This window comes from Durio zibethinus, chromosome 11 (assembly GCF_047325235.1).
Source record: "Durio zibethinus cultivar Kanyao isolate XHJ-2024 chromosome 11, ASM4732523v1, whole genome shotgun sequence".
In the NCBI taxonomy this organism is placed as follows: domain Eukaryota; kingdom Viridiplantae; phylum Streptophyta; class Magnoliopsida; order Malvales; family Malvaceae; genus Durio; species Durio zibethinus.
This window is the reverse complement of record NC_143172.1, coordinates 20,719,046-20,728,920: the sequence shown is the minus strand read 5'-3', so window position 1 is coordinate 20,728,920 and position 9,875 is coordinate 20,719,046. Positions and strand designations below refer to the sequence as shown.

Below are 9,875 nucleotides of genomic sequence, written 5' to 3'. Positions count from 1 at the left end.
CATACATTTCAGAAACAGTTTGCTTTGTTATCAATTAGTTCTTGAAATTATACAATTTGATTTTAATAAAAATAAATAAGAGGAAAAATATTCATCTCATTGTTCGTTTTAATTCGTGAATAATTGTTTTTGGTAAATTGAAGAGGTACCAATGATAAAAATATTATATTTTGTACTCCTATCTTAAGATAAATACTCAAGAGATGCTCAACTTGATTGTATCATATATCATCACCATTGGTTTAGAATTTATAATTATATACTTTCAATATTTTAAAGAATATTGTAAGATAATTCATAAATCAAACGGTTTTCTGAACCACTTTAGGTTTTTTTTTCTTTTTTGATCATGTCAAAACATTTTTATACTCTACGTATTTCTTTAACCACTTTAGATAATTTATAATTCATGAATCAAATACTTTTATTTTTTTTTCATTTTTTATCATGAATCAAATAGATTATAAATATATATATATGCATTTTTAAAATAAAAACTTTAAGATCAATTAGTGATAAATTATTTTTTTACAAATAAAAAATTAAAATATATAGTCTTTGATTAAGATAATATAAAAATTATAAAAAATATAATAACAATCTATGAATCCCATAGGTTAAAACACTTGTTGTATTACATTTGGGGCTAAATATTTATCATCTTACCACATTTTTTGATGCAATTCTAGTTATCTATGAATGAAATTAGAATATTTTATCTAGACAAAGAATATTCTTTTAAAATTTTTAATTAATTCTTTAATTTTTATTAGATAAAAAAATCTGCACTTCGCAGCGAGATAGTCCTAGGTAGGTTCCCAAGAATAGCAGTTCGAGGCCTAGTAACTTGTAAGAGGATTTTAGCAAAAAATATAGAGACCAGCCCTGGAGTTAAGTGACAAAAGAATTAAGTAAAACATATAGTAGAATGTAATTCATCTTCAGGAATTTTAGGTAGCGGATAGCAATTCGGAAAGGAGGTCTATCTCAACTGATGAATAGACTACGCCAAGAAAGGCTCCCAGGCATGCAACAAAATCCAATTTATCAATCTTCCATATCAAAATTGCTGCATGCACATTGAAGAGCCCTATATTTGTATGCAAAATTAAAAAGTTGCTTGGCATGCTTAAGATGCGTGCTTGAATATGTGGAGCCAGCTGTCTTAAACACCAAAGATACTGAAGCCACAGTAGCAGCAGTTTCAGCTGCAACCTCTGTCCCCGAAAGAAATGTGTTCACATGTGTGAAAGGCCTCTTCTCTTTCATGACCTTAAATTGTACCATAAAAAAGAATCAATCAAATGGGAAAAGGAGTGCAGAACAAATGTTGGAGCTAGAACATCCCTTATAAGCATAAAGAAACGTGGAACTCTCTAGGAGGAAACTCAAATGTCAAGATCTTGTCTCAAAACCAAAATTCATTTTGTGTAATCTTAATCATCTGAATAAAGGATTCTTACAATATTCTTTTTTGGATATATCCCATATGATAGAAACCAAGTGGTTTAGCTGAACATCAGAGTTTAAAAGATACGATGGAAAGCAATGTTTGTGAATTGGTTCTATTTGTAACAATCATATGAGAGGTGAATTTCACTAAAATATTCTACTGAAGAATAATTATAATAGGTAAAACATGAAGATAGTGTATTTAGTCAAAGATTCTATAAGCTTGAGTGGTTAGGCTAGCACAACCAATTTCTTAAATGTTGAACTTCATTTTTAGAAGCAAGGCATGCAGACAAACCCAATAGTTAAAACAGTGGGTTTTAAAAATCTAAGAATGACATCTTGGAGGGAGACCGGACAGAATCAAACAAATGAATCGATGCAAACCAATATCTCATTTAAAAGAAAAATTACCTCCTACTTCCCAATTTGATTGGCGTTGACAGTCTTTGAGAAATCTATTTCTCTCATTCACAAAATATAGAGTTGTCAGCCCGGCAAAACTGTGAAATAGAGAAACTTAAATGGCAATCCCATTTCAGTAAATAAAAAAAATCCTTCCTAACGATATGGAAAATTACGTGCTCAGAGTCTGCACTAAAAATTTTGTAGGCTCTTCTGAAAAGTTCCACTGCATTGTCCTGTAAAAAGTGAAACATAATATAGGCACACCGAACCAAAGGCATCGATAATATGGAGGGTTAATGATTCAAAAATGTATGAGCTTGAGAAATTTAACCAAACAAAAAATTAATGCAAAATGCATCTCGTGAGTACAGGAGAGAAAACTACAAACTATAGCATCACCCTAATACTGCTCTAATTGTAATATCATCCAAAATTCCAAGACAGAAGCAAAATCTTAAGAACCATGCATTCTATTTATAGAGAGTCAATTCATATAGTTTTATACTGAGCCATTTTTTTACAATAGAGGACTCAAATTAGAAATTACATTTAGTCCAGTTAATGGATAGATGATAAAAATAGCACTGGTTCAAATGAACTAATTATTTTTGAAACTATGCCTTTATAACAAAAATGGAACAAATATGCTTAGCCGCTTTCCAGAGTGAAAAATGAATGTATACACCTTTAATATTATGCTATCATGCTCTATTTCCATTTTACAGATAACATATTGATTGTTGCAAACAGTAATATAAAAATTTAAAAACACATCAAAATGTGAGAATGTCTAGGCATTCTAGTCTAGCTAGTTAGACATTATAAAATCTATAGTCAGCCTAGTACAATACATGTTCACAAACCAAAAGTGGAATAATGGGTTAACTGAATGAACTTACCTTTTTGCTAATTTTTACTCCCAACTTCCTGTGGAATAGAAAGTCTTAGCTGCAATGGATACACATCTGCCATGTCATCTTCAACAGCTGAAAAACTTTTTCCACCTTTTGCTGCAACTTTAGCATCACCATGCCTACATGGAATAGCACAAAGTAGAACTTGAGAGATATTAAAAAGGTCTGTTTAGTTTCTAAGGCCATCAAACGCTAGAACAGAATTCTAGGAATCACATTTTAGTAACTCAAACAAACTTTGATTTCATTGTAAAATTCATACAATCAGTGGATATGGAAGAATAAGCCATGCAAATATCGCCAAACTAAAGGAACCAAAAAAATAGAAATTATGCATAAAGGGCTGATTATAAATTTTCAATCTTTTCTGATCACTAAGTAAAATTTTTCAGTATAAAGTTGACTGCACGTTTATTGTAGATATATTAAACAGAATTTTCTTCCAGATCTGATCCAATTTTTTCAAATGAGGAGATAATCCAGCATGCATGCAAAGGATCTTCTCATCAATTAGAGGAGCAATAGGAAGCCAATTAAAGCAATCAGTAAATATCTTCCAGACATGAATACTAAATCTTCTCTTGCACTCATCATAGTACCCATATACAAGGTTGATTGATGCGCATTCATGGTTGCCTCTAAGAAGAAAAAAAGCTCTCTTTGTATTTGATTTTGTATGCTAGGAGAAGACAAATTGTCTCAATGCTGGACTATTCTCCTATTACTCCAAATCCTAATCATGAACCACCACACAGAGGAAAACCTGGAACATCAGCAGGAGGTGGTGGCAGCTAAACCTGAACTACTATATTTTTGTTCAAAGTCAAAGGCCCTTGAGAATTACTACAACTTTCTTGTATTAATAAAACATGCTCCGTAAGTTATTATATGAGTAATTAGGCGCTTTTAAGCTATGAATAAATGTAAATAATCTGTATCTCATGGGGCATATTTAAGACTTCGTCGACTTCCTTGTATAGAAAACTATTGCAACAATTAAGAAGCAGAGATCTTTGAATCAGGAAAGAATTAATCCTAACTCCCTTCTGTCTTTTCTTGATAGCAGCTCTGTAGTTTTGACCTTCATGTTTTATAGATTAAAGTAAATCATCACAATATCTAATCTCCAAAAGATAGAAAATACCCAAGAGTATGTTATTACTTTCTACAATTTTATCAACTCGTTTAAAATGCATAAATGGTGATGGTTATATAAAAGCAAAATCTCTTTGAAAAATCATTGATACAATTAAAAAAAAAAAGGAATGGGACAGGAAATTAGAAAGAAAAGAAAAGGTGATTAGCTAAGCAAGGATTCCAAAGAAATGTTGGTTCGTGTACATTTATATATATATATATTTTTTGTCTTTAATAACGATATATACAGAGAATATTGTTCTTTGCCTTTGGTTTAGGATCAAAACAAGTGTTGATCCAATTTCAGAAAATGGAATTTGAGATCTTTTGAAAGAGATAGGAATTAACTTACAATTAATTATCAATGTTTATCTTTATTTTATCAATAATACTAAGAAAGTAAGAGCAGTACATGATCCAATGCTCCTTTAGACTTGGGATAGATTCAACAATCCAATAAAAATCGAAACATTGCAATTTACAAATACATGCAACATGAATCTGAGAACTTACATGAAGATAAATACTAATAAAGAATTACATAACTGCAGTATAGAGCACACAGTTGTACCTTAGAGGCCCCAGATTTGACTAATCCTATATCTCCAGAGCATCTTCTGACCAACCAGCCATGAATTACTGCAGCATAGAGCACACAATCGTGAAATTATATGTACAACTTTCAGTGACATGATTTTCAATTACTATGACTTTACATAAGAAAATATCTAACCTAAACCTACTTTGTTATCTTTCTAAATTTTGGCAGCCAAAACCAAATTTATCACATTTACTTACAGAGGGTATTCAATTTCATACAGACTTAAATGCTTTTCAATCATCTTTTTTAAATTCCTAGAACTTATATTAGAAATGCACTTTGATGTATATAAATATCTTTAACATAAAGAACCCAGTTGTTGAAATGCAGAACATCTCTATCCTCAAATTGACCTGACCATGGTAGCTAGAAACCCAAGCCATTTTCAATTCTTCTAAACTTAAGTTTCAAGAAAACACTAAGAGGCATTATATTGCTTTGCATGTTAACTATCAAAACTCAACGAAAAATAAATAAATACTTACCTGATTTTATCAAAAGTGAAGCTTCATTAATGTTCTTGAATGTTTTCCTAGCATTCCTGCCTTTAATCTACTTTTGTATAACAATAGCAGCTCTACACCTTCGCAGTAAGACAGCAAATTCTTTCCTGGCTTTCCCTCCTCTTACAACTGTAGTAAGAGAAACAAAAGATTCAGGTTTTGACAGTTTCTTATTTATGCAAAATAAAATCTCAGTATTTATTATTCTTATTAAACCCAAAAGGTTCACAATCTGGGAAAACTGTTTCTTTTTAGTATAAGAATTGTATGCAGTGAAAGGAAAATTACCCAATCGAAAACCCTTCCTCTTCCTCGTTAAATCTTCTCGCTTCATCTGGCGACTAACTCCATCTCTGGGAAGTTCGAGAATTTTCAATTGAACCTCTCTCTATTTTCAACAACAATAAAAATCGCAAAAAGGGCGGCAACAAAGAAGGGGAATCGAGAGAGAAGCTTCTGGATAGTTTCAATTTATTTCAACAATACTGAAGAGAAAAGTAAGGCAGCTGGAGTGGCATGAGATTGTAGGGTTTTTAAGGTTTGTTTTGAATTGGATTTCTTGTCGAGGATAGATTGAGTTACTGGAACTTTCTTTTTGTTTTTGGAGTTCGAGGAGACGTTAAGAGTTTTGCAAATACTTCTCCCTTCAAGCTTTTGGATAAGCTTCTGGAGAAGCCTTCTTTCCACAATTACCTTTTTATTTTTTATTTTTTTTTACATTGTTTATCTTTATTTTCAAGACTGTCAGGGAATAACTTTTATAAATGTAATAGATTAAGAAAAAAACATTTTATTTCGAATTCAAAGTAAGGATAACACTAATAATTAAATAAAAATAATTAATTTTTTTCTAAAAATACTAACAATATCAATTTATTCTGTTTAATTTTATTAAATTTTTTACATTATAAAGTATTAATTTTTTTGGCCAAAGTTGTAAAGTATTAATTAGTTGGCATTCCTAATGTTATTATAAGAATTTAGGGTGAATCCAACCAAAATTAAAGAATTTTGTTAACATTGTTTCTTCCATATTTTATCAATTTCGTCCTCATAATCAAATTATAAAAGTATTGATTAGTTAACATTCTCTTTATATTCAGAATGATGGGTCAAATAAAAAAAAAGAGGTTGCCCATTTCATGGTCAGTGTTGAATGAAAAGAGGCTAAAAGAAAAATTAGCAATATACCTTGTTTTTCTTTAAGATTTTTTAGATGATTTTTCAAAGATAAAACAACACTTAAATAGAAAATATCAAAAGAATAAAAAAATTAAAAAGGTAAAAAAACTACTTTTATAAATACTAATTGTCAAAACATTTAGGTCCGAAAACTATGCATTAAAAACAAATTAATAGGGTTATTATCAATTTTTTTTATTTAAGTATGATTGATCACTTATATGAATATTTTTTTTTTAAGAAAATTAAAAACTTAAGTTAAAGATTTAAAAAAAAATAAATTCTGATCTATATTAATAAAACTATATTCAAAAATTAGTTACATGCAAAAAAAATTTTATCATCCCGTTACGCTTAAAATTTGTACCACATTAATTATATATTATTTTATCTAAATCTTAATAAATATTCTTTTTTATCATGTAAATAAATCATACAAAAATCAATTCCAATCCTTTTATTTATCTACATAACATTGTCATACAAAAATTATATAAAAAAATCATGCAATCATATTACAATAAAACATGCAAGTATCAAGCAAATATATTATAAATCATATCAACAATCATGCAAGGATATCATGCAGTAATTGTAAATTTATCATGTAATAAATCATGCAAACATCATGCAATAATAAAATATTATGTAAAAATATCATGTAAATAGATACTAATAAAAATATTAACAATCAATTAATTAATAAATTACACAAATAAATATATTAATAATCATGTAATTAATTAATAAATTACACAAATAAATATAATAATAACTCAATTAATTAATAAATTACACAAATAAATATATTAATAATCATATAATTAATTAATAATCATTCAAATATATTAATAATCATGCAAACATATTAATAATTATTAATGCCAAACAAAAAAAAAAAATCATAGCATGCAAATAAATAAATTATGTAAATAAAATCATGCAAGTAATACAAGCAAACAGAGGCGAATCTAGAGGGGGGTTGGCAAGAGCCTTGCCTTGCCCTCCTTGGTTCCTTATAATTACTTCAGCAGAAGTATATTTTCAAGTAAAAATGTAAAAATCATGTTTTACCCCCAAAAAATTAATAATTTGATCTTTTTATGGTAAATTTAATGAGTTACTAAAATTTTTACTTGTAGGTGTAATAAATAATTTGATTCTTTCCCTTTTTTTAATAAAAAATTTATCATTTTTAAGGTAATCATTATTATTCTATTAAAATTTTTATTCCTTAAAATTAAATTTTTTTTCAATTAATTAAACAAGCATGTTGACATTAATTATATGTCCAAATATAATTTTATATAGGCTGAAAAATATACAATTAAAAAAATTTAACTACCTATTTATATATTGTGCACATAAAATGATAAATTTAATTGTACATTATAATTTTTTTTTTATTTTTATCTAACTTTTCATTTCTAAAACTCAATCTTTTAATGTATTTCTTTTAGCTTTTATTTTTCAAAAAATTATTAATTAAATTTTAATTGTTATTAAATATCTAACAAATTTCTTTTAATCGTGAAAAGAAATTTATATTTTTTATTTAATTATATTATATTTTATTTAAAGTTAATTTTTTATTAGATTTTTTATCGATTAATCTTACTTTTAAATTGACCCTTCCAAAGTAAAAAACCTGGTTTTGTCCATGCAAGTAAATTAAATTCATGCAAAATCATGTAAGTAAATATTATAACTATTCATACAAAAAAATCATATAAAAGTATGCAAATAAAATCATAAATAAAACATGTAAATTATAAATATCTCACTAAATTTTTTTTCTTTTTCTTTTTTTTTTTTCTCATCATACACAATTAATAAAAACATAAAATAAAATAACAACACAAAACAAAATAAAAATAGAAAATAAAATAAAATAAAACCTATACTAAGAAACAGTTCAGGTCTAGGGTCACATGCGGGTCCGGTTATCTTTAAACTCAAAACATTACCGTTTGAAGTCTTGAATAGAACCTAGAAACTCAGCTTATTTCCTTCATTCTCCATCAGCTACTTCTCTCTCTACAAGTTTAAGCTTTTGCCTTTTTTCTAACCAGATTAACAACCCAGCCAAACAACCTAGTTGCAGACGAAGCTTGCGGCAACTTTCGTTGATCGTCGCCACCACTGGCCACTGCACTTGTTCTTTCCCCCTTTTTTTCTTTCTCTTGTGCTCTTCTTTGAAAGCCCAGAAACTGATGGATGATTGTGTTTTATGGACTGTGGTTGTCGATTGAAGGTCTTTGGATGGATTTGGTTTCGCTGCAAAAATTGGTTTTTATGGGTTGTCGAGTTTTATTACTCTTTTGTTCTTGATTCTCTGTTTTTTTATTGTAGTTGGGGTTTGTGTTGGCTACTGAAAGCTTGTGCTACAATCTTTATTTTTTCTGTATAATGTCTGCTGTTGATGGTTACGACTGTGGTGGTAAATTTGCTTACTGGATTGCTTGATTGATGTTTCTGGGTGGCTTGATTTTGTAAGTATGAGTTTGGGTTTTTCATTGCAAAATGCTGGATATTGGGTTTTCTGGGTCAATGTAGGACTATGTACTTTTGTGTAGGATTAGGAAAACTACTTCTCTATCTGCATATGCTTGGATTGTTTGCAGCTTGGAATTGTTGGTTGTCTCTGTGCTAAATTCCTGCTTCTTACTGATTGTTTCTTGCCCTGTCGAATTGCTTATTGGCTTATTGCTGAATTGCTTTCTGTGTTTGTTTAGTGCTTATTGTCTGTGCTTGATTGCTTCTTTATTGCTTATGAATTTGATTGATGCTTATTGCTTCTCACGTGATAATTGCTTATGCCTATTTTTTTTAGTACTTGATGCTTGCTCTTTCAATCGCACCGGGATTGCTTGATTCAAAGAGTTTGCTCGAGATTGCCTCTTGCTTGTTTCTTGTGTTACTCCCCCTTTTCGATCACAAACTGAGAACCTTTTATAGGGATAAAATCCCACTTTAATTAGGAAAACTTTAATTCGACCAGATTTAGGAAAAATCCCCAAGATTTTATTTTTATGCAGTCTTTCCTTCTTCAATGGATTAACTTCCTAGTATTTCCTTAAGCAATCAATAACTAAATTCTAATTTTCAACCAAAATCCAAGCATCGAATCTAAAATTTTCTTTTTGCAAAAATAACGCAACGTTTCTTTTCTGTTTTCTGACTTTTTTTTTTAACTTTGACTCTAAAAATAAAATTAAAAATAACATTAAAATTAAAATCAAAATTAAAATTAAACTAAAACTAAAATTTTTGAGCTTTTAATCTTTGGACTCAAAATTTTGTATTAAGGCTAATTTACGATTTTACAATCAAATTAAAATTTGAAACTTAATGAATTTTGAAAATATTCTCTCATAAAATAGGATGTGTATAATTGTTCCTCTTTGTGCATTTTTGGTGATGGAGGAATTGTTTAAAGATAAAATATATTCATTTTGTTTAAAAATTCAAAAAAGAAAATCGTAAATGCTCAATAGTGACTTTAAAACTTTTCGAAATAAAATGCTCTCCACCGTTAAAGTTTAAAACTTTAAATAAAATGTTCTTTCACAACTTAGACATCGAAATTTTAAATAAAATATACTTTTACAACTGTAGCTTGAAACTTTAAATAAAATGTTCTCTCATAATTAAGACATTGAAATTTTTAATTAAATG

General features: G+C 28.5%; 1 long non-coding RNA gene across 1 annotated transcript; it reads right to left on the bottom strand.

Moving 5' to 3' along the window:
• Positions 1 to 907: 907 nt before the first annotated feature.
• LOC111291388 (uncharacterized) lies at positions 908 to 5,741 on the bottom strand. Its single transcript, XR_002690359.2, has 7 exons — positions 5,304 to 5,741; positions 4,998 to 5,144; positions 4,483 to 4,550; positions 2,760 to 2,893; positions 2,034 to 2,093; positions 1,867 to 1,955; positions 908 to 1,272 (listed from the first exon to the last, which is right to left on the bottom strand). It is a non-coding gene; the product is annotated as an uncharacterized LOC111291388 (long non-coding RNA).
• Between the last annotated feature and the right edge of the window lie 4,134 nt (positions 5,742 to 9,875).